Source organism: Scyliorhinus torazame, chromosome 16, assembly GCF_047496885.1.
Source record: "Scyliorhinus torazame isolate Kashiwa2021f chromosome 16, sScyTor2.1, whole genome shotgun sequence".
NCBI classification, from domain to species: Eukaryota; Metazoa; Chordata; class Chondrichthyes; order Carcharhiniformes; family Scyliorhinidae; genus Scyliorhinus; species Scyliorhinus torazame.
In genome coordinates this window covers 189430154-189456400 of record NC_092722.1, presented here as the reverse complement: position 1 = coordinate 189456400, position 26247 = coordinate 189430154, and the positions used below count along the sequence as shown (strand labels likewise).

Below are 26247 nucleotides of genomic sequence, written 5' to 3'. Positions count from 1 at the left end.
GCGGGATTCTGTGTCCGGTCAGGGCAGCGGGATTCTCCGTCCGGTCAGGGCAGCGGGATTCTGTGTCCGGTCAGGGCAGCGGGATTCTGTGTCCGGTTAGGGCAGCGGGATTCCCCGTCCGGTCAGGACAGCGGGATTCTGTGTCCGGTCTGGGCAGCGGGATTCTGTGTCTGGTCAGGGCAGCGGGATTCTGTGTCCGGTCAGGGCAGCGGGATTCTGTGTCCGGTCAGGGCAGCGGGATTCTCCGTCTGGTCAGGGCAGCGGGATTCTGTCTCCGGTCAGGGCAGCGGGATTCTGTGTCCGGTCAGGGCAGCGGGATTCTGTGTCCGGTCAGGGCAGCGGGATTCTGTGTCCGGTCAGGACAGCGGGATTCTGTGTCCGGTCAGGACAGCGGGATTCTCCGTCTGGTCAGGGCAGCGGGATTCTGTGTCCGGTCAGGGCAGCGGGATTCAGTGTCCGGTCAGGGCAGCGGGATTCTGTGTCCGGTCAGGGCAGCGGGATTCTGTGTGCAGTCAGGGCAGCGGGATTCTGTGTCCGGTCAGGGCAGCGGGATTCTGTGTGCGGTCAGGGCAGCGGGATTCTCCGTCCGGTCAGGGCAGCGGGATTCTCCGTCCGGTCAGGGCAGCGGGATTCTGTGTCCGGTCAGGGCAGCGGGATTCTGTGTCCGGTCCGGACAGCGGGATTCTCCGTCTGGTCAGGGCAGCGGGATTCTGCGTCCGGTCACCATAGCGGGATTCTCCGTCCGGCCAGGACAGCGGGATTCTGTGTCCGGTCAGGGCAGCGGGATTCTGTGTCCGGTCAGTGCAGCGGGATTCTCCGTCCGGTCAGGGCAGCAGGATTCTGTGTCCGGTCAGGGCAGTGGGATTCTCCATCCGGTCAGGGCAGCGGGATTCTGTGTCAGGGCAGCGGGATTCTGTGTCCGGTCAGGGCAGCGGGATTCTGTGTCCGGTCCGGACAGAGGGATTCTGTGTCCGGTCAGGGCAACGGGATTCTGTGTCCGGTCAGGACAGTGGGATTCTCCATCCGGTCAGGGCAGCGGGATTCTGTGTCAGGGCAGCGGGATTCTGTGTCCGGTCAGGGCAGCGGGATTCTGTGTCCGGTCCGGACAGAGGGATTCTGTGTCCGGTCAGGGCAACGGGATTCTGTGTCCGGTCAGGACAGTGGGATTCTGTGTCCGGGCAGGGTAGCGGGATTCTGTGTCCGGTCAGGACAGCGGGATTCTCTGTCCGGTCAGGGCAGCGGGATTCTGTGTCCGGTCCGGACAGCGGGATTCTCCGTCTGGTCAGGGCAGCGGGATTCTGCGTCCGGTCACCATAGCGGGATTCTCCGTCCGGCCAGGACAGCGGGATTCTGTGTCCGGTCAGGGCAGCGGGATTCTGTGTCCGGTCAGTGCAGCGGGATTCTCCGTCCGGTCAGGGCAGCGGGATTCTGTGTCCGGTCAGGGCAGTGGGATTCTCCGTCCGGTCAGGGCAGCGGGATTCTGTGTCAGGGCAGCGGGATTCTGTGTCCGGTCAGGGCAGCGGGATTCTGTGTCCGGTCCAGACAGAGGGATTCTGTGTCCGGTCAGGGCAACGGGATTCTGTGTCCGGTCAGGACAGTGGGATTCTGTGTCCGGGCAGGGTAGCGGGATTCTGTGTCCGGTCAGGACAGCGGGATTCTCCGTCTGGTCAGGGCAGCGGGATTCTGCGTCCGGTCAGCGTAGCGGGATTCTCCGTCCGGCCAGGACAGCGGGATTCTGTGTCCGGTCAGGGCAGCGGGATTCCCCGTCCGGTCAGGGCGGTGGGATTTTCCGGATCTGCTTCAGCGAATGTGAGATTTGGCTGAGCGCCACATTCTCCGTCCTCGCTGGCAGCGGTAACGAGGTGGGTTCGGAATGGCGAACCCCGGCCTTCGTTTGGTCAATTCGATTCACAACTGCAAAAACGTCTATGGGGACCACTTCAAAGATGCCTCTCTTATCAAAGCAATTGAGAGTCAGGGAGACAGTGCTGTAACGGTTTTGTCACAGGACTAGTAATCCAGAGGGCCAGGCTAACAGGGATGTGGCTTTGAATGTCACCACAGCAGCTGGGGGAATTTGAATGAAATCACTGAATAAATTTAACTGACTTACATCATAAATTTAATTGACTAATAGAAAATCTGGAATTGCAAGCTAGTCTCAGTAATGGTGTACAGCTATCATCGATTGTTGTAAAAAGCCACCAGGTGCATCAATGTCCTTTAGAGAAGGAAATCTGCCGTCCTTACCCGGTCTGGCCGACATCTGACTCCAGACCCACAGCAATGGGGCTGGCTCTGAACTTCCCGCATGAGGAATAAATGCTGGCCCAGCCAGATCCTGATACCCACATCCCGGGAAAGACTAAAGAAAAACTTGAGTTGAATGTCACTTTCTGTCACCCACAGGGGACTCCTTGATGCCTTTGAATAACATTTTAAAACATTATGTTTCCTGTCTGTGTGAACACATGGGGCCTGATTATAACTCTGTGTAAGCCAATGAGGCACGATCAATTTGACTGGAGACGAAGTTGAATCCACACTGAGGCTTTATTGGTATCAGGGGCGAAATTCTCCGTTATCGGCGGAAAGTCCGCCGATCGGCGCAAAAAACGGCGCAAATCCGACTTGCGTCACGTCGGAAAAATGGGTCGATAGTCTGCGGCCCGAAATGGGCTAGCAGCGACGTAACGGGATTCGCGCTTGCGCAGTGGTTCACGCCGTGCAGCGTCATACGCGCTGCACGGTGTGACGGCTCATAAGGCCGCGCTACTCCCCCGCCACCCGACCGCAACACCCGACCGCAACACCCGACTGGATGGCTGGCCGTCGCTCAGCCCCGAGGTTCGAGTCACGCGATGTGGAGGCGCTCCTGGACGCGGTGGAGCAGAGGAGGGACGCCCTGTATCCCGGGCACGGCCGCAGAGTTGCCCCACGCCACAGCCGGCGTCTGTGGAGGGAAGTGGCAGAGGCCGTCACCGCTGTGGCCCTGACACCACGGACAGGCACCCAGTGCCACAAGAAGGTGAACGACCTCGTCAGAGCAGGCAGGGTGAGCCTCCCCCATATCCCCCCTCCCCATATCCCCCCCTCCCCCATATCCCCCCTCCCCCATATCCCCCATATCCCCCCTCCCCCATATCCCCCCTCCCCCATATCCCCCCCTCCCCATATACCCCCCTCCCCCATATCCCTCCCCTCCTCCATATCCCCCCTCCCCCATATCGCCCCTCCCCCATATCCCCCCCTCCCCCATATCCCCAAGTGAATCCAGCCCTAACCTTAACCTCTGCAATGCACGCGCAACCGATGGCGTGCATTCATATACCTGCCTAACACTGTTGCCTTTTACCCCTGCCCCCCCCCCACAGGAGAAGCGCGCACACAACAATGGGGAGCATGTGAGGACTGGAGGAGGGCCCGCTGATGAGAGGCCACTGACCGTACACGAGGAAAGGGCCCTGGAACTGGCTGGCGGACCTGAGGACCGGGAGGTTGCTGATGCAGAGGTCGGGGGCGTACTAGCGAGTGAGGCACCGACAGCCCGTCCCCATATCCCCCTCCCCTATATCCCCCTCCCCCGTATCACCTGATCACTGCCTGATGTCTAACCATGCATGCTTCATTGTGTATCGCAGGACCAAACGTCCAGGCACCCATCCCCGCAGATGCAGACCGCCCACAGGATGCCCCGTGGAGACCACAGGAGACGGAGAGACCCGCACCCTCCAGCATGCGACGCCCGCAGGATGCCCCTCGGAGACCACGGGAGACGGAGAGAACCGGACCCTCCAGCATGCGACGCCCGCAGGATGCCCCTCGGAGACCACGGGAGACGGAGAGACCCGGACCCTCCAGCATGCGACGCCCGCAGGATGCCACTCGGAGACCACGGGAGACGGAGAGACCCGGACCCTCCAGCATGCGACGCCCGCAGGCTGCCCCTCGGAGACCACCCCTCGGAGACCACGGGAGACGGAGAGACCCGGACCCTCCAGCATGCGACGCCCGCAGGATGCCCCTCGGAGACCACGGGAGACGGAGAGACCCGGACCCTCCAGCATGCGACGCCCGCAGGATGCCCCTCGGAGACCACGGGAGACGGAGAGACCCGCCCCTCCAGCATGCGACGCCCGCAGGATGCCCCTCGCACACCACGGGAGACGGAGAGACCTGGAGCAACAGGGAGACGACACCCCCGTCACTTGCGGGAGCGACCACCCAGCGACGAGGGGGGCAGCCACAGGCCCCCGTCACATCCGAGCCAGGACACCACTACCCAGGACACCACTACCCAGGACACCACTACCCAGGACACCACTACCCAGGACACCCCTACCCGGGACAGCACTACTCAGGAAGACGAAATAGAACATAGAACATAGAACATAGAACAATACAGCGCAGTACAGGCCCTTCGGCCCACGATGTTGCACCGAAACAAAAGCCATCTAACCTACACTATACCATTATCATCCATATGTTTATCCAATAAACTTTTAAATGCCCTTAATGTTGGCGAGTTCACTACTGTAGCAGGTAGGGCATTCCACGGCCTCACTACTCTTTGCGTAAAGAACCTACCCCTGACCTCTGTCCTATATCTATTACCCCTCAGTTTAAGGCTATGTCCCCTCGTGCTAGCCATTTCCATCCACGGGAGAAGGCTCTCACTGTCCACCCTATCTAACCCTCTGATCATTTTGTATGCCTCTATCAAGTCTCCTCTTAACCTTCTTCTCTCTAACGAAAACAACCTCAAGTCCATCAGCCTTTCCTCATAAGATTTTCCCTCCATTCCAGGCAACATCCTGGTAAATCTCCTCTGCACCCGTTCCAAAGCCTCCACGTCCTTCCTATAATGCGGTGACCAGAACTGTACGCAATACTCCAAATGCGGCCGTACCAGAGTTCTGTACAGCTGCAACATGACCTCCTGACTCCGGAACTCAATCCCTCTACCAATAAAGGCCAACACTCCATAGGCCTTCTTCACCACCCTATCAACCTGGGTGGCAACTTTCAGGGATCTATGTACATGGACACCTAGATCCCTCTGCTCATCCACACTTTCAAGAACTTTTCCATTAGCCACATATTCCACATTCCTGTTTTTCCTTCCAAAGTGAATCACCTCACACTTCTCTACATTAAACTCCATTTGCCACCTCTCAGCCCAGCACTGCAGCTTATCTATATCCCTCTGTAACCTGCTACTTCCTTCCTCACTATCGACAACACCACCGACTTTAGTATCGTCTGCAAATTTACTCACCCACCCTTCTGCGCCTTCCTCTAGGTCATTGATAAAAATGACAAACAGCAACGGCCCCAGAACAGATCCTTGTGGTACTCCACTTGTGACAGAACTCCATTCTGAACATTTCCCATCAACCACCACCCTCTGTCTTCTTTCAGCTAGCCAATTTCTGATCCACATCTCTAAATCACCCTCAATCCCCAGCCTCCGTATTTTCTGCAATAGCCTACCGTGGGGAACCTTATCAAACGCTTTGCTGAAATCCATATACACCACATCAACTGCTCTACCCTCGTCTACCTGTTCAGTCACCTTCTCAAAGAACTCGATAAGGTTTGTGAGGCATGACCTACCCTTCACAAAGCCATGCTGACTATCCCTGATCATATTATTCCTATCTAGATGATTATAAATCTTGTCTCTTATAATGCCCTCCAAGACTTTACCCACTACAGACGTGAGGCTCACCGGTCTATAGTTGCCGGGGTTGTCTCTGCTCCCCTTTTTGAACAAAGGGACCACATTTGCTATCCTCCAGTCCTCTGGCACTATTCCTGTATCCAATGATGACATAAAAATCAAAGCCAATGGTCCAGCAATCTCTTCCCTGGCCTCCCAGAGAATCCTAGGATAAATCCCATCAGGCCCCGGGGACTTATCTATTTTCAGCCTGTCCAGAATTGCCAACACCTCTTCCCTACTTACCTCAATGCCATCTAATCTATTTACCTGGAGCTCAGCATTCTCCTCCACAACATTATCTTTTTCCTGAGTGAATACTGACGAAAAATATTCATTTAGTATCTCGCCTATCTCTTCAGACTCTACACACAACTTCCCATCCCTGTCCTTGACTGGTCCTACTCTGTCCCTAGTCATTCGCTTATTCCTGACATACCTATAGAAAGCTTTTGGGTTTTCCTTGATCCTTCCTGCCAAATACTTCTCATGTCCCCTCCTTGCTCGTCTTAGCTCTCTCTTTAGATCCTTCCTCGCTACCTTGTAACTATCCATCGCCCCAACTGAAACTTCACACCTCATCTTCACATAGGCCTCCTTCTTCCTCTTAACAAGAGATTCCACTTCTTTGGTAAACCACGGTTCCCTCGCTTGGCACCTTCCTCCCTGCCTGACCGGTACATACTTATCAAGAACACGCAATAGCTGATCCTTGAACAAGCTCCACTTATCCAGTGTGTCCAAAACTTGCAGCCTACTTCTCCACCTTATCCCCCCCAAGTCACGTCTAATGGCATCATAATTTCCCTTCCCCCAGCTATAACTCTTGCCCTGCGGTGTATACTTATCCCTTTCCATCCTTAACGTAAACGTCACCGAATTGTGGTCACTGTCCCCAAAGTGCTCACCTACCTCCAAATCCAACACCTGGCCTGGTTCATTACCCAAAACCAAATCCAATGTGGCCTCACCTCTTGTTGGCCTGTCAACAAACTGTGTCAGGAAACCCTCCTGCACACACTGAACAAAAAACGACCCATCTAATGTACTCGAACTATATCTTTTCCAGTCAATATTTGGAAAGTTAAAGTCTCCCATAATAACTACCCTGTTACTTTCGCTCATATCCAGGATCATCTTCGCCATCCTTTCCTCTACATCCCTAGAACTATTTGGAGGCCTATAGAAAACTCCCAACAGGGTGACCTCTCCTTTCCTGTTTCTAACCTCAGCCCATACTACCTCGGAAGATGAGTCCCCATCTAGCATCCTCTCCGCCACCGTAATACTGCTCTTGACTAGCAGCGCCACACCTCCCCCTCTTTTGCCTCCTTCCCTGAGCTTACTAAAACACCTAAACCCCGGAACCTGCAACATCCATTCCTGTCCCTGCTCTATCCACGTCTCCGAAATGGCCACAACATCGAAGTCCCAGGTACCAACCCATGCTGCCAGTTCCCCTACCTTATTTCGTATACTCCTGGCATTGAAGTAGACACACTTCAAACCACCTACCTGAACACTGGCCCCCTCCTCCGACGTCAAATCTGAGCTCCTGACCTCTATACTCTCATTCTCCCTTACCCTAAAACTACAATCCAGGTTCCCATGCCCCTGCTGCATTAGTTTAAACCCCCCCAAAGAGCACTAACAAATCTCCCCCCCAGGATATTTGTGCCCCGCAGGTTCAGATGTAGACCATCCTGTCTGTAGAGGTCCCACCTTCCCCAGAAAGCGCCCCAGTTATCCAGAAATCTGAATCCCTCCCGCCTGCACCATCCCTGTAGCCACGTGTTTAATTGCTCTCTCTCCCTATTCCTCATCTCACTATCACGTGGCACGGGCAACAACCCAGAGATAACAACTCTGTTTGTTCTAGTTCTGAGCTTCCATCCTAGCTCCCTGAAAGCCTGCCTGACATCCTTATCCCCTTTCCTACCTATGTCGTTAGTGCCAATGTGGACCACGACTTGGGGCTGCTCCCCCTCCCCCTTAAGGACCCGGAAAACACGATCCGAGACATCACGTACCCTTGCACCTGGGAGGCAACATACCAAACGTGAGTCTCTCACGCTCCCACAAAATCTCCTATCTGTGCCCCTGACTATAGAGTCCCCAATTACTAATGCTCTGCTCCTCTCCCCCCTTCCCTTCTGAGCAACAGGGACAGACTCTGTGCCAGAGGTCTGTACCCCATGGCTTACCCCTGGTAAGTCGTCCCCCCCACAAGTATCCAAAGCGGTATACTTGTTTCTCAGGGGAACGACCGCAGGGGATCCCTGCACTGACTGTTTTTTCCCCGTCCCTCTTACAGTTACCCATCTATCTCCAATCTTTGGTGTAACTAATTCCCTGAAGCTGCTATCTATGACCCCCTCTGCCTCCCGAATGATCCGAAGTTCTTCCAACTCCAGCTCCAGTTCCCTAACTCGGTCTTGGAGGAGCTGGAGATGGCAGCACTTCCTGCAGGTAAAATCAGCAGGGACACTAACGGCATCCCTCACCTCAAACATCCTGCAGGAGGAACATTGCACTCCCTTCCCTGCCATTCCTCTAACTTTCTACCAAGATCTGGCTAACAACTAAATTTAAAAAAAAAAAAATGTTATATATAAAAAAAAAGAAAGAATAAAAATTATTAATAACAATAATAAAATATGGTACTTACCTCACTCCAAAGGGTTTCCTCTCCACCAGAATTTATTGGTGAGGGTCTTCCCAGACGTCCGCGGGTCGACTTCCTGTTCCCACCTTAAACACTAGAATTTTAAAAAAAAAATTTATTTAAAGGAGAAACTTACCTCCCAGAAATCACTTCCGCACTGCCCCCGCAGAAATGGACTAACCTGCTCCGCTCCTGCTGAAATCGACTTGGCCTGCAAGGTAAGCAAGTTGTTAATCTGCGCTTTTTCAAAATTCCCGCGCTGATTCTAAGGTCCCAGCTCTCACTCCCGAACTCAACAGCTGACCTGCAAGGCAAGTAAGTTAATATGTACTCACCTCACCACAGACAGCAACCTTTTAAATGGTCCCCTCTGTCTCGCAGCCCCCGCGCTTTTCAAAATTCCCGCGCTGATTCTAAGGTCCCAGCTCTCACTCCCGAACTCAACAGCTGACCTGCAAGGCAAGTAAATTAATCTGTACTCACCTCACCACAGACAGCAACCTTTTAAATGGTCCCCTCTGTCTCGTAGCCCCCGCGCTTTTCAAAAATTCCCGCGCTGATTCTAAGGTCCCAGCTCTCACTCCCGAACTCAACAGCTGACCTGCAAGGCAAGTAAATTAATCTGTACTCACCTCACCACAGACAGCAACCTTTTAAATGGTCCCCTCTGTCTCGCAGCCCCCGCGCTTTTCAAAAATTCCCGCGCTGATTCTAAGGTCCCAGCTCTCACTCCCGAACTCAACAGCTGACCTGCAAGGCAAGTAAGTTAATCTGTACTCACCTCACCACAGACAGCAACCTTTTAAATGGTCCCCTCTGTCTCGCAGCCCCCGCGCTTTTCAAAATTCCCGCGCTGATTCTAAGGTCCCAGCTCTCACTCCCGAACTCAACAGCTGACCTGCAAGGCAAGTAAGTTAATCTGTACTGATACCGGACAGTGACTCAGAGTGGATGGGTGGAGACGAACCCCCACCCCAAAGTGCCATGGACTCAGAGTGGGACGAAGAGCACGACACAATGCCACTGCTGTCACCAACACCCTCCACCATCGCAGAAACACTCACCACGGTTGGGCACTTTAGTGATGAGGCGTCTGGTACACTCACTGGTGCGCACAACACAGCCGTCCTGGTACAGCAGGTGGAGGTAGGAGCAGCAGAGGGACCGGGCGGTTGGACGGCAGCCCAGCCCAAGTGAACATCTGCCGCCCAGATGGATCCCGGGTTCCTGCAGTTACCACACCCACACATAGATCCGATGCAACCACCGACCCGGAGACGAGCGAAGAGGGTGACGGGCGGCTTGCGGCGGCTGCGGTCGCAGGTGGAGGAGTCCACCCGCGTCCAGGAGCTGGGAGTGGTGCCGGTCATGCGTGCCACCCAGGCCGACACCGCACGTGTGGCGTCCGCGGTGGAGGCAATGGGTGCGACGGTGTCAGACATGGGGAACGGTTTGCGAGGCCTGGGGCCTTCCGTGCAGGCGGCGTCTGTGGCCCAGGAAATGGCTGCCCTCTCACAGGAGGCCATGAGCCAGTGCCAGCGCCAGATGGCAGAGGCGCTCAACGCCATAGCCCAGTCTCAGCAGGCCATGGCCCAGTCTCTGCAGGCCATTGCTGAGGGCATCGGCGCCAGTGACCATGTGCGAGCCGGCGTCACACTGTCACAGACAGGGTTTGCCAACCCCCTGGGCTCCATGGCTGCAAACCTGCAGACCCCTGTCGATACCAGCACGGGCCTCCAGGACTGGCAGCGCCAAATGTCGGGGGGGCGTCGGATGGCCAGTCCGTTCGCATCCCCCACCCATGTAGAGGCCTGGGGGCCATCGGGCACCCCGAGGGAGGAGGAGGTGGTGTGGTCCGTCCCGGCTCCCCCTGTAGGGGAGGTCCCGGTACACCGCGAGACCTCGGACTCCCCCCCCTTTCCGTCCCAGGTGCATCGGGTGGGCAACGGGCAGGACAGGCTGGCAGCTCGCCATCCCAGTCGCCCGGGCCGCAGCCTGGCCCATCTAGGCCAGGACGCCCCAGGAAACGGCCGCCAAAGGGATCCAGTGTCAGAGGGCAGGAATCACAGGAGTCCACCTCCAATTCTGCTGTACCATCTGGGGAACCACGTAGACGTAGTCAAAGGGCCCGTAAGGCCAAACAATTAGACACTGAGTAAGTTGGCACGGGTGCAGGGCACAGATGAGTTTTAGGGGCTAGGGCACGTGCATGAACTCCTTTGGTTATTAAAGTCAATGTTACACCTACCGAAGCTGCCTTTGTGCTCTGTCCAAAGTGTGCGGGGGTGTCATGTACGTTGAGCGCAAGTGTGTGTGTGAGGGGTGGTCTTACCTCAGCCCCAGGTGAGTCTGCCCCCTTCCCCCTGTGCCGCCATCAACATCCCCTGGGCAGAGGACGGGACCGTGCGCTGCAGTGTCACAGCCGCATGCAGGGATGGTCCGGGTGGATGGTGGTACTGTGGCCATGGGTCAGACATAGTCCAACGATGTAGAGCCAGGAGCTCATCGCAGGGCGGGTTGTCATCATCCTCCATGGCCTGCGATAGACACGCGTCCACCCGCAACTGTGTGAGCCCGGCCCGTTGTGCCGCAGGTGGATCGGCAATGGGGGGGGGTGGTGTGCATGCGGGTGGGGTGGGTGGGGTTGGGGAGGGGGGTGAGGGTGCTGGGTGGGTGGATGGGTGGGGGGTGTGGGTGGTCGGCTGTTGCCATGGTGTGCGGTCTGTGGCCATACTACCCGATTCCCACGACCATCTAGTCAGTGAAGCGGGCGTCTATCAGTCTGTCCCGTGCCCGCTGGGCCAGCCGGTAACGGTGGACAGCCACCCGCCTGTGTCTACCCCGTCTGCCCTGACCATTGCCCCCATCCCCCTCATCTGGGGAGGACTGGGCCTCTTCCTGCTGCTCCTCCACTCCGCCCTCCTCTGCCTGCGGCACATCGCCCCTCTGCTGGGCTATGTTGTGCAGGACGCAGCACACCACAATGATGCGGCCGACCCTATCTGACCGATACTGGAGGGCGCCCCCAGAGAGGTCCAGGCACCTGAAACGCATCTTCAGCACGCCAAAGCACCCCTCGATCACTCCCCTTGTCGCTACATGGGCATCATTGTAGCGGTTCTCCGCCTCATTGCGTGGCCTCCGTATAGGCGTCATCAGCCACGATCGCAATGGGTAGCCCCTGTCGCCCAGCAACCAGCCCCTCAGCCGGGGATGGCGTCCCTCGTACATGCCGGGGATGGATGACCGCGACAACACGAATGAGTCGTGTACACTGCCTGGGTGACGGGCGCAGACGTGCAGGATCATCATGCGGTGGTCGCAGACCACCTGTACGTTCATCGAATAGGTCCCCTTCCCATTGGTGAACACGGCCCTGTTATCTGCAGGTGGCCGCACGGCGACGTGCATCCCATCGATCGCGCCCTGGACCATGGGGAACCCGGCCACGGCAGAGAAGCCCACGGCCCGGGCATCTTGGCTGGCCCGGTCCACGGGGAAGCGGATGTAGCGGTGCGCCATGGCATATAGGGCATCTGTCACTGCCCGGATGCACCGGTGCACCGATGTCTGCGATATGCCGGACAGGTCCCCACTCGGTGCCTGGAATGACCCCGTTGCATAAAAGTTCAGGGCCACCGTAACCTTGACGGACATGGGGAGAGGGTGTCCCCCGCCAGTGCCACGCGGTGACAGGTGTGCCAGCAGGTGGCAGATGTGTGCCACGGTTTCCCGGCTCATCTGGAGCTCTTCCTGCATTCCCGGTCCATGAGGTCCTGGTATGACTGCCGGGGCCGGTACACACGGGGCGCCCTCGGGTGCCTCCGTTGCCGTGGGGCCGCGACGTCCTCCTCCCCCTCCTCGTCCTGTCGGTCAGGTGTCCCTCCAGCCTGGGCGGCTGCCGCCTGCCCCTCTGCGGCAGCCTGCGCCGCCTCTCTGGCACGCTCCTCCTCCTCCTCCTCCTCATCCAGGGCAACATAGACATGAGCGGCTGCCACCACGGCGGCCAACATCGCTGGATGATCTGAAAACATGATGGCCTGGTGGGGGGGAGGGGAACAACGACATGTCATCATTGCCCATATCCCCTCCTCCCCCCAGCCAGGTGGCATGGACCGCATGGGTCCAACTGTTGGAGGCTGGCACCTGGCCAGGTGGACCAACTCACTTGCCCTCCCATCCCCCTCCTCGGCACAGAACCCCCCCCAACCTCCACCCCAGCACGGACCCCCCCCCAACCTCCACCCCGGCACAGACCCCCCCCCAACCTCCACCCCAGCACGGACCCCCCCCCCAACCTCCACCCCGGCACGGACCCCCCCCCCAACCTCCACCCCAGCATGGACCCCCCCCAACCTCCACCCCGGCACGGACCCCCCCCAACCTCCACCCCGGCACGGTACGGACCCCCCCCCAACCTCCACCCCGGCACGGCACGGACCCCCCCCCAACCTCCACCCCAGCACGGACACGCCCCCAATCTCCACCCCAGCACGGACCCCCCCAACCCCCAACCTCCTCCCCGGCACGGCACGGACCCCCCCCAACCTCCACCCCGGCACGGCACGGACCCCCTCCAACCTCCACCCCGGCACGGACCCCCCCCCCCAACCTCCACCCCAGCACGGACCCCCCCCAACCTCCACCACGGCACGGACCCCCCCCCAACTTCCACCCCGGCATGGACCCCCCATCCACCTCCCCGGCACGGACCCCCTCCCGGCACTCCCCCGGAGCCCAGCCTACTCTAACCTGCCCCCCCCCCCCCCCCCGCCGCACACACACACACACAACCCGAGACACACCTCTCCTCACGCATTCAGACTGCGGCCACGCCATTGCCTGCCCAGAGCCGACCCCCCAGGCCGTCACTCACCTCCACGCTGGTCGGCGTGAGCCTGGAGCACCGGGTCACGCCGATGAAAAGGAGGTTTAATTTACGTCGACGTGAACGGTCATCACGTCGACGGGACTTCGGCCCATCCGGAAGGGAGAATATCGGCAGGCCGAAAATCGGCTGCCTTGCGCAGACCCGTGACATTCTCCGATGGCAGCGGCGACATTAACGCCCCGCCGACTTTTCTGCCTTCGGAGACTTCGGCAACCGGCGGGGGCGGGATTCACGGCGGCCAACGGCCATTCTCCGACCCTCTGGGGGGTCGGAGAATGACGCCCCAGATGTGTAGCCCCCCACAGCAGCTGGGGAAATGGCTGCGAGCTGGAGGCCACGCATATTTATACGCCGCCTCCTGGGCGGAGCTAGCATGCAGGGGCCACAGGTGAACCTGTAGTGCAGTTTCTACCGTCCAATCTCTAGTATCAGAACACAGTGGTTTACCACATTCACCCCCTGTTAAAATTGAGTCCGCGGAGATGGTGGATAACTATACACAATTAGAAATTTTAATATTTACAGAGCAGCAAAAAAATGTCTCTTGCCATCCGGCGTGCCGGTCAGAGGTTCAGCCCTTCAGGTGCCTTGATGGTTCTTTGAGATCGGCGAAGTGGTGACGGCGATGTGGGCGCTGTCGTGGTCGAAGTTGACTCTGGGAGCGGGCCCAAATCCTCTTCATCAACGGGGGTGGGCAGGGGGAGGACGGACGGTCCTAGGCGGGGTGATGGGGGAGGCGGGGGGAGGGGAGGGTGGCGCCAGGGGCGACGGGGGTGGTGTGGGGGCGGAACCTGAGGGAGACGGTATCCTGGCGGCCGTCGGGGAACGCCACGTAGGCATACTGTGGGTTTGCGTGAAGTAGGTGCACCCTCTCTACCAAGGGGTCCGCCTTGTGGAGCCGCACATGTTTACGGAGAAGCACAGTTCCCGGAGCTGTGAGCCAAGTTGGGAGTGGTACCCCGGATGTGGACTTCCTGGGGAAGGCAAAAAGACGTTCATGCGGTGTACTGTTAGTAGCAGTGCAGAGTAATGAGCGAATGGAATGTAGTGCATCAGGGAGGACCTCTTGCCAGTGGGAGGCCGGGAGATTCCTGGACCGTAGGGCCAGCTGGACGGCCCTCCATACCGTCCCATTCTCCCTTTCTACTTGTCCGTTTCCCCGGGGGTTGTAGCTCGTCATTCTGCTGGAGGCGATACCCCTGCTGAGCAGGAACTGAGGTAGCTCGTCACTCATGAATGAGGATCCCCTGTCACTGTGGATGTAGACAGGGAAGCTGAACAGTGTGAAGGTAGAATTAAGGGCTTTAATGACGGTGGCAGACGTTATGTCGGGGCATGGGATGGCGAAGGGAAACCGGGAGTATTCATCGATCACACTGAGGAAATATGTGTGTCGATCGGAGGAGGGGAGGGGGCCTTTGAAATCCACGCTGAGGCGTTCAAAGGGGCGGGAGGCCTTCACCAGGCACGCGCGGTCCGGCCAGTAGAAGTGCGGCTTGCACTCCGCACAGACCTGGCAGTCCCTGGCGATTGTCCTTACTTCCTCGACGGAATCGGGCAAATTTTGTGCCTTAATGAAGTGGTACAACCGGGTGACCCCTGGGTGACAAGGGCTGTCGTGCAGGGTCCGGAGTCGGTCTACTTGTGCGCTGGCACATGTACCTCGGGATAGGGCGTCTGGGGGCTCGTTGAGTTTGCCAGGGCGATACTTAATCTCGTAATTATAGGTGGAGAGCTCGATCCTCCACTGCAAGATTTTATCATTTTTGATCTTGCCCCGCTGTGTGTTGTTGAACATGAAGGCTACCGACCGTTGGTCAGTGAGGAGAGTGAATCTCCTGCCGGTCAAGTAATGCCTCCAATGCCGCACAGCTTCAAAGATAGCCTGGGCCTCTTTTTCGATGGATGAGTGCCGAATTTCAGAGGCATGGAGGGTGCGGGAAAAGAATGCCATGGGCCTGCCTGCCTGATTGAGGGTGGTGGCAAGGGCGACGTCCGATGCGTCGCTTTCTACTTGGAATGGAAGTGTTTCGTCTACGGCGTGCATTGTGGCCTTGGCAATATCAGCTCTGATCCGGGCGAAGGCCTGTTGGGCCTCGGCCATCAGGGGGAAATGAGTGGACTGTATGAGTGGGCGGGCCTTGTCCGCATAGTTTGGGACCCACTGCGCGTAATATGAGAAGAACACCAGGCAACGTTTGAGGGCCTTGGGGCAGTGGGGGAGGGAGAGCTCCATGAGGGGGCGCATGCGGTCGGGAACGGGCCCCAGAACTCCGTTCTGGACCACGTAGCCGAGGATGGCTAAGCAGTTTGTGCGGAATACACACTCCTTGTTATACGTGAGGTTGAGGAGAGTGGCGAGCGGAGAAATTTAGCGAGGTTGGCGTTGTGGTCCTGCTGGTCATGGCCTCAGATGGCCACATTGTCTAGGTACGGAAACGCGGCCCGCAAACCGTACCGGTTGACCATTCGGTCCATCTCCCTTTGGAAGACCGAGACCCCGTTGGTGACGCCGAAGGAGACCCTAAGGAAGTGGTACAGGCGGCCGTCTTCCTCGAAGGCAGTGTATGGCCGGTCCGATTTACGGATGGGAAGTGGGTGGTAGGCGGATTTCAGGTCCACCGTTGAGAAGACCCGGTACTGTGCAATCTGGTTAACCATGTCAGATATGCGTGGGAGGGGGTACGTGTCGAGCTGCGTGTACCTGTTGGTGGTCTAGCTGTAATCCATGACCATTCGGTTTTTCTCCCCAGACTTAACCACTACCACTTGAGCTCTCCAGGGGCTGTTGCTGGCCTCGATGACGCCTTCCCAAAGCAACCGCTGGACCTCGGACCTGATGAAGGCCTTATCTTGGGTGCTGTACCGTCTGCTCCTGGTGGCGACGGGTTTGCAATCTGGAGTTAGATTGGCAAAGAGGGAAGGAGGATCGACCTTTAGGGTCGCGAGGCCGCTCACAGTGAGGGGTGGTAAGGGTCCGCCGAATTTAAGGGTCAGGCTCTGGAGGTTGCACTGGAAGTCCAGGCCGAGGATAAGTGCAGCGCAGAGGTTAGGGAGGATGTAGAGGCGAAAGCCGTGGAACTCTACGCCTTGGACTGTGAGCGTGACCGTGCATTACCCCCCGGATCGCTACGCGATGGGATCCGGAGGCCAGTGAGATTGTTTGATTGGTGGGGTGTATCTTAAGGGAGCAGCGCCTTACCGTATTTGGGTGTACAAAGCTCTCGGTGCTCCCGGAGTCCAGTAGGCAGGAGGTCAAATGACCGTTGACTTTCACGCTGGTGGATGCGTTGGTCAGGTTATGTGGTCGGGACTGGTCGATTGCCATGGAGGCGAGCCGTGGTTGATCGTCAGGTAGTGAAGCGGCCGTTGAGCTGAGGTCCTGGAACGCCGTTGGTGTCCGTGTGCTGCAGGGTGGACAAGATGGCGGCGCCCGGAGATCCTGGGGGTTACAAAATGGCGGCGCCCATGGAACGCACGGTGTGAGGGTGGAGCAAGATGGCGGCGCCCATGAAACGCACCTGTTGTGCAGAGGCGAAGATGGCGGCGCCCATTGGTCGCACATGGCCTGGGGAGGAGAGGAGGGTGGCGGCGCCCATTGTCCGTGACTGGGGGGGGCGGAGATGGGGGCGACCACGGCCACTGAGCGGGCCTGGCACACCACAGCTTCTAAACAAGCTAGCCAGTGCTGGAAGTCCTTTCTGGCGTCGCTTGCGTGTGGATCCAGCTGCAGGCGATCTGGTTTAATCCGGAGGTCCATCTTCTGAATCAGATACTAATAAATTGAGGCACGATCAATTTGCCTGGAGACGAAGTTGAATCCAAACTGAGGCTTTATTAGTATAAGATGTGTGGCCTCCCACAGCAGCTGGCGAAATGGGTGCGAGCTGGAGGCCACGCATGTTTATACCCCGCCTCCTGGGCGGAGCTAGCATGCAGGGGCCCAGGTGAACCTGTAGTGCAGTTTCTACCGTACAACCCCTAATATAGGAACACAGTGGCTTACCACAGCCAATGGGGTTGGAGTGAGTTAAAATCAGGCCTGCGTTTAGATGTTTGCCAAATAATTAATTTTAAAAGATGTCGCCCCCTTTAAGATTAAAGAAACAGTCACAATGGAATTTAAAGTTTCCATTTGTTTAAGAGGTGACCTGTCACTTACAGATGATTCCCTAGTGAAATAAGGTTTTGTGTCAACAAAAGTACCCAGATATAATTTTATTTATTTGATCTGCTCTTTCAATTAAAGACATGATTATGCGATTATGTTTCTTCCAATGGGCACTTTTCAAAATTAGAAACTGGGATGGAAAGGTCAGCCTGTCTGTCCTCGTGATGTATGACCAGGGTTGCAAAGACCGTTGGCAACAATGGTCTTCATTCAATAAGAAATATTTATAATTATGGAGCCGTCAATGTTGACAGCCTTCACCTGCTGTAGTCGTGCCTCAGTACGAGGCCGTTATTATCAGCAAAATGACAGCCACCATTTTGAATGGGGGTCTCCCTGCAGGTGTCCAACTCGCTTGCCTGTTTCAAGCGATGGGCCCTTTATCGTAAGTATATTTATGTACTTTCACTTCACACTTCTACTTTGTACCGCCTCTCGAGAGAGCAAATGGGACCTCAGTTTTTAAATCCTCGTCCACGTGGCGGTGGGGGTAAATCTCCGCCCATGTTGCAACCGGCGCACGTCCCGCCATGCCGGGGGTATGGCGGAGAGCCCCTAAACGGGGTTAGCGGCGGGTATCGACAAGCGCGCAATGCTCCTGGCCCGCTGCAGGTGACGCCCTCACTGGGTGTGAACTCGATTAGCATATTGAAATCACCATTTAAATATGGGCCGCAATCCTCTGGCAGCGGGATTCTCTGGTCCTGTCTGCAGCGCACCCCCGCCCGTGGGTTTCCCTGCAGCGTGGGGTGGTATCAATGGGAATTCACATTGACAGCAGCGGTGTAGAGAACCCCGCCACCAATGAATGGTACACAACCTCCCGCTGCTGAGAAACATGGAAGGCCGGAGAATCCTGCCCACTCCGCCACCCTTTCAAGGCGAATTCAGCCAGCAACCGGGATTCCGCTCCCCCCCCCCGCCTTGCCGGCACAGCATGAGACCGGTGAGAATCACTACAGGTCTGAGGCCAGATATGGTGACCATGCCGGGGGGCTCAGGGGACGTTGGAGCCCCCAGGTGGTCGGGGATATGGCCCTGGCACCCTGGCAAAGAGATTGGGGCTCAATGGAGGGGCAGGGCATGAAGGGGGGGGGGCCTTAAACAGGGGGCATGAAGGGGGTGCTTAATTGGGGCTTGGAGGGAGGCAAGGCATCTGGTGACCCCATAGCGAGGTGTCGCTAACCTGGCGGGTGGGGGGGTGACGGGTTTGCTGGTACTGGCAATTGTGAGGGGGGGGGTGATGAAGGGGAAGTTGAAGGTGGGGGGTTCAAAACTCAGCGCCGGTGCAACTCACGCCCCTCCAAAGAGAATTCCAACTGTGCTTGGATTGCAATCTGGATCGTGCCCAACCACCCGGCGGGAATCGTACCTCGTACCAGTCAATCTGGATCAGGTCTCTGGAGTGGACTTTCGGATGTACAGTGAGCCACAGCTGACTGGTTAGAGCACACCCCAACCACATCAACAGCGATGGACCCAGGTGAGACAAGTGTTGAATAAATTCTGTCAAACCTGAAGGGAGCAGAGTGAACGTTCGAGATCCAGAAAAACATTCCGAGCTTCTGTCACCCCAAAGCCACATCCTTCGCGATTGTGGGGCTGACCCCCCCCCCCCCCCACCTCCCCCCCCCCCCCCCCCCTCCCCCCAGCAACCCTTGCCCAGGCGCAATTGGATATTTAGACCTTCACATTCAGTAACACATCATTTATAGTTCTGCAGTGCTCCATTTACCAGCACTCTCCAATCCGTTTGATATTTCTAAGGGAAAAATAAACGCTTTTCTTTGCTCAGAATGAACTTGATTATTTCCGAAACGAATGTCTCAGTTAGTTTGAAGTTTCGGAATGAATGTGATAAATGCCACGCAGGCACTGAGTCATCTACCTTTCTGGTGCAGGCCGTTGTACTCTCCTGAACACGAACAAATAAATGTTTACTTCCTCCTTTGCAGAAATGTCTCATCTCTCTTCCAGTCACCAGAATTAAATAGCACCAAGAAAACTGAAAGGTTTAATTTTGCTTCGTGGTATTTTTTTTACGAGACCCTCATGCACACGGGGCCTCTCTCCACGATCTCTTCAGTATACTGGTTTCCACTGGCAACCAACTTGTGTTTGAGACTGGACACAGCTCCCCAGGCAGTTCCCTCCTGCAAGCTGGGTTTCTAACCTGGCCTTTAACCCTTCGTTTGACCCCAAAGTGTGCGCTCTGGTCCACCCATTTAGGTCTTTCCTTTCCTCACTCCTGCCACATGGGCAACGCTGGCATTTAATGTCCCACCCTAACGCTCCCTACAAAGATGGTGATGGGATCAGTGTTAGGGTTTCAAACCTCTTGCAGTTAAGCTTTGATACAATTGACTAGCCTGCTGATACATTTCAGGCCACACTAACATGGGCCTCGAGACTCAGAAGTAGGCCAGACCGGGTAAGGACTGCAGATTTCCATCCCTGAAGGGCATGAGTGAATTGGTGACTTCCCATTGCTGCATGGTCACCTTTAACTGATAGCAGCTCTTTCTTTCCAAAGTTTAAAAAAGTCACAACTTCACAACTAATTTTTTCTGGATTATTAGTCCTATTTTTTTCAACTTACTAGGTGGAATTTTACCGTCTCAAGCTGGCAGGTTTGTCGGCAGTGGGGGTGTCTGTAAAATTATTTAGGTGGGCCTCCCACTTGGGCTCCTGCCTGCATCGACCTCTCCGCAATTTTATGGTGGGATGGGTGGGCTCTAGGCCAGCCTATCTTCCCTTGTCCCAATTCAGGTGGAGAGCCCAAGCACAGTTGGGGAGCTTGAAAAGTGACCCTGCTGGGCCTTGGGCAGGATGAGTGGGTGCCTCCACCAACAGTCTCCTTTCAACGCCTGCTCCACCCACCCCCGAACAGTCTAGCCCTTGCGGGCGCTTTCTCCGCCACCCCCCCCCCCCACCCCTGCCACCTGCCTTTTTACCAACACCACTACCCACCTCTGCCCGCCACTCTCGGCCTCATCTTTCCTCCCCAACTCTGAGACCCCCAAGGCGTGCCAGGTCCTGGAAGCTGGGAATCGAACCTGGGACCCTGTGGCTGTGAAGCAACAGTGCTACCTTGCCGCCCCACTGTACCACCGTGCTGCCATGCCGTGAAATCTAATTTGCCAACTCTCAAACTGCCGTGGTGAGACATGAACGCAGGTTTCCTGTTTACTCGTCCGCCACAGTAATGGCTATTCTACTAGGCCCATCGGCCTTGATGGGATGCGCCTGCTGACTGTTGTAATGGGCAGCCTCCAGTGGTGGGCTATCCACCATGGCCGTCAATGTGCTTGCATATTTCAAATTCACATTGCGCACTGCCCTTGGGGGAGGGTCGTTGGTTCAATGATCTAACTGTGACGTGGCATCTTTCATTGCAATTAAGCTGCAGGCGTTTAGGAAATTGATTTGTGTTAAAAACACTCACTTCAAGAGATTTTTTTTTTATGGTCGATTTGCAGCCCTGGGATTTATGATGTACTCAGTGTATGATTCCACATTTTATGGTCTGTGACAACTGCAACACTACAAGCTGAGCATGTCGCCAAAGAATGAGAATTAAGGGGGATTGATGGATAGGAACGGGGATAAAACGGCAAACTGTTGATAAAACACAGCAGCGAAAAGAGACAATGTGGCACACATGGGGTTGAGAAGGGTGGCGGGAAGGGGTTAGCGGGTGACTGGTGTTGGTGAGATTGTCCTAACTTTTCACTTCAAGGTGCCAGCCACGATCAGCAACAATGGAAGGCCCAAAATGACTGCACTTTTAATAGGGTTGCCAACTATCGTTAAATATATTCCTGGAGGTTTCATCGCCTGACTTGCCCCCCCCATGCCCCAGCCAATATTTTTGTATCTGGTTGTGGTGAATGTATTCACCTGAAAAGAACTGTCTGTATAGTACTGTGACCTATGACCAGGAAATGATAATACGATCTACTTCCAGGTACTGTACTGGAACCCCGGTGGGCTCCGCCTCTGGCTCCGCCCTCCCCGGGGCAATATATAGACCGGCCACCTGTGGGCGGCACTTATTTGTACAGCAGACACTGGCAGGCAAGTTCCTGGATAATAAAGCCTCATGTTCACTCGTTCTCACAGTCTCGCATTGAATTGATGGTATATCACTGGTTAAGAGAAATGTTTCAAAAAATGACAAAATATATATATTTTTAATGACCGGAGATTTTTCTCCAGGGTCGCAGACTGCAGTGCCCTGGATACTAATATTCAATTCCTGGAGATTCCAGGCCAATCCTGGAGAGTTGGCAACCCTGCTTCATACCTGTCACAACGTCAAGCACCCAGTTATATGTTGAGTGTTCCTGAATAATTTTTGGGGACTGCTGAATTTCCTCAAAGCAAGAGCAAAGCAGCAGGAGCTGCCCCAAGGATATTCACCCACTTTGATTGTATTGCCCAGCCTGCTCAATTAGTCCCATCCTTCCTCGCTCTTGGTGGTCACAGTTGCGGTAGATCTCATGAGGTATTGCGAGCTGGGAGATCCAGGGAGCGGGGTCACCCAGCTCTTAGCTGCCACGCTGCATTGCGGCTTTTCAGGCGCAGCATGGCCGTTCGATCACACCGCATAGTTATATCGAAAACACTCAAACCCCTCGATTAGATTCCAGTCTGTAACTCACTCCCGGGTATCTGTTATTCTATATATAAACCACCCAAACCCCTCGATTAGATTCCAATCTGTAACTCACTCCCGGGTATCTGTTATTCTATATATAAACCCCCCAAACCCCTCGATTAGATTCCAGTCTGTAACTCACTCCCGGGTAACTGTTATTCTATATATAAACCATCCTGAACACCTCGATTAGATTCCAGTCTGTAACTCACTCCCGGGTATCTGTTATTCTATATATAAACCATCCTGAACACCTCGATTAGATTCCAGTATGTAACTCACTCCCGGGTATCTGTTATTCTATATATAAACCACCCAAACCCCTCGATTAGATTTGAATCTGTAACTCACTCCCGGGTATCTGTTATTCTATATATAAACCCCCCAAACCCCTCGATTAGATTCCAGTCTGTAACTCACTCCCGGGTCTCTGTTATTCTATATATAAACCATCCTGAACACCTCGATTAGATTCCAGTATGTAACTCACTCCCGGGTATCTGTTATTCTATATATAAACCACCCAAACCCCTCGATTAGATTTGAATCTGTAACTCACTCCCGGGTATCTGTTATTCTATATATAAACCACCCCGAACCCCTCGATTAGATCCCAGTCTGTAACTCACTCCCGGGTATCTGTTATTCTATATATAAACCACCCTGAACCCCTCGATTAGATTCCAGTCTGTAACTCACTCCCGGGTATCTGTTATTCTACATATAAACCACCCCGAACCCCTCGATTAGATTCCAGTCTGTAACTCACTCCCGGGTACCTGTTATTCTATATATAAACCACCCAAACCCCTGGATTAGATTCCAGTCTGTAATTCACTCCCGGGTACCTGTTATTCTATATATAAACCACCTCGAACCCCTCGATTAGATTCCAGTCTGTAATTCACTCCCGGCTATCTGTTATTCTATATATAAACCACCCGAACCCCTCGATTAGATTCCAGTCTGTAACTCACTCCCGGGTATCTGTTATTCTCTATATAAACCACCCGAACCCCTCGATTAGATTCCAGTCTGTAACTCACTCCCGGGTATCTGTTATTCTCTATATAAACCACCCGAACCCCTTGATTAGATTCCAGTCTGTAACTCACTCCCGGGTATCTGTTATTCTATATATAAACCACCCTGAACCCCTCGATTAGATTCCAGTCTGTAACTCACTCCCGGGTATCTGTTATTCTATATATAAACCACCCCGAACCCCTCGATTATATTCCAGTCTGTAACTCACTCCCGGGTATCTGTTATGCTATATATAAACCACCCTGAACCCCTCGATTAGATTCCAGTCTGTAACTCACTCCCGGGTATCTGTTATTCTATATATAAACCACCCTGAACCCCTCGATTAGATTCCAGTCTGTAACTCACTCCCGGGTATCTGTTATTCTATATATAAACCAACCCGAACCCCTCGATTAGATTCCAGTCTGTAACTCACTCCCGGGTATCTGTTATTCTGTATATAAACCACCCAAACCCCTCGATTAGATTCCAGTCTGTAACTCACTCCCGGGTATCTGTTATTCTATATAGAAACCACCCCGAACCCCTCGATTAGATTCCAGTCTGTAACTCACTCCCGGGTATCTGTTATTCTATATATAAACCACCCCGAACCCCTCGATTAGATTCCAGTCTGTAACTCACTCTGGGTATCTGTTATTCTGCATATAAACCACCCAAACCCCTCGATTAGATTCCAGTCTGTAACTCACTCCCGGGTATCTGTTATTCTATATAGAAACCACCCCGAACCCCTCGATTAGATTCCAGTCTGTAACTCACTCCCGGGTACCTGTTATTCTATATATAAACCACCCAAACCCCTGGATTAGATTCCAGTCTGTAATTCACTCCCGGGTACCTGTTATTCTATATATAAACCACCTCGAACCCCTCGATTAGATTCCAGTCTGTAATTCACTCCCGGCTATCTGTTATTCTATATATAAACCACCCGAACCCCTCGATTAGATTCCAGTCTGTAACTCACTCCCGGGTATCTGTTATTCTATATATAAACCACCCCGAACCCCTCGATTATATTCCAGTCTGTAACTCACTCCCGGGTATCTGTTATGCTATATATAAACCACCCTGAACCCCTCGATTAGATTCCAGTCTGTAACTCACTCCCGGGTATCTGTTATTCTATATATAAACCACCCTGAACCCCTCGATTAGATTCCAGTCTGTAACTCACTCCCGGGTATCTGTTATTCTATATATAAACCAACCCGAACCCCTCGATTAGATTCCAGTCTGTAACTCACTCCCGGGTATCTGTTATTCTGTATATAAACCACCCAAACCCCTCGATTAGATTCCAGTCTGTAACTCACTCCCGGGTATCTGTTATTCTATATAGAAACCACCCCGAACCCCTCGATTAGATTCCAGTCTGTAACTCACTCCCGGGTATCTGTTATTCTATATATAAACCACCCCGAACCCCTCGATTAGATTCCAGTCTGTAACTCACTCTGGGTATCTGTTATTCTGTATATAAACCACCCAAACCCCTCGATTAGATTCCAGTCTGTAACTCACTCCCGGGTATCTGTTATTCTATATAGAAACCACCCCGAACCCCTCGATTAGATTCCAGTCTGTAACTCACTCCCGGGTATCTGTTATTCTATATATAAATCACCCGAACCCCTCGATTAGATTCCTGTCTGTAACTCACTCCCGGGTATCTGTTATTCTATAGCTAAGCTGCCCCAAATCTCACATTCAGACTCTAGCCTGTAACTCACTCCTGGGTATATATGATCTGAATATAGACCTGTATCTCACTCCTCAGTAGCCATAATTCATTCTTTACTTTTCCAAACCCCTAATTTAGTAACAATTATTTCTCCAAACCCTTCAATGTAAATCGGTGGTGCTGCAACAGCTGGGACCTGAGTTAAATGTATGAACAATAAATGCTTTACTGCTGCAACGGTTGACTTGGTAACAAAACGTTAGGGTGTACATTTATATACATAAATCAAATATAGTAATTGTGGTGCAGTTGAATTATTCCAAAGGCTCCCTTCCAGATTAGTATAGCAGCTGGACCTCAGCTAGAAAGGTTTATTGTCATCTATCAGCACAAGGATAAAAGCTGAGCCAATACTGATGGGAGTTTAATGCACATCCTGGCTGAAGCCCATTTAAAAAAACAACTTGCATTTATATTGCAACTTTTTACCCCCTTAGGCGAGCCCAAAGTCCTTTACAGGCAATGAGGGGTAGCAACAGTCCTTGCTTGGGCTATTTTATGGTTCATAATGTCCTGCATCAGCGCGTTTGATCAAACAGATATGCACTCCGAGAGTAATAGATGCACACATTCTTTCACAACCTCAGGATGTCCCCGTATGCTTCAGCGAAGAACAAAACAATTTTTGTAGCGTAGCCTCTGCTGCAATAAGGTAGCCAATTTGTGCACAGCAAGATCCCAAAACAGCCTGACAATTACCTGATAATCATTTCTTCGTATGATAATCATAACGTCGGGAACTCGGCGTGGCGGCTGCGGGCTCAGTCCAGCCCCACCACAGTCGGGGGAGGGTCGATCTGTGGGCAGGGGGGGACTTTATTATGGGCTGGGGGCACTATTGGGGGGGGGGGGGGGTGGTCCGGGCCCGCGAGCGGCGGCCGCCATGCAGCACGTCGCCGCCGTGTACACGCGCGGGCCCGGACCCGGCAATTCTCCGGGCCGGTATCGGCAGCTGGGGGCTCTTCGCTGCCGTCCTGCTAACTCCCAGCAAAACGGGAGTCTTAAGCCATTTTCTTCTGCCATTCACATGCCGGCGTGGGGACATAGCCCCAGAATCGGACAATCCGGCCCCTTTTCTAATCGAGACTGGTGAGTATTTCCTCACTGTTTATGTTCAGTGACTTAGCAGCAGGCCCTAACTGTTGATGACGTTACTGAATGCTGCCTATTCGTTGGAGATGAAACCTAGAATATGTAATCCTGCTCCGGTGGCATTGTGGATAGCACAGTTGCTTCACAGCTCCAGGGTCCCAGGTTCGACTCCCGGCTTGGGTCACTGTCTGTGCGGAGTCTGCACGTCCTCCCCGTGTCTGCGTGGGTTTCCTCCGGGTGCTCCGGTTT

At 54.4% G+C, this 26247-nt stretch overlaps 1 protein-coding gene across 3 annotated transcripts in view; it reads right to left on the bottom strand.

The window, feature by feature from the left end:
• The window catches only part of LOC140393316 (zinc finger matrin-type protein 4), a 588935-nt gene that overhangs the window by 352453 nt on the left and 210235 nt on the right, over positions 1-26247 (bottom strand). The gene's annotated exons all lie outside the window — the stretch shown is intronic.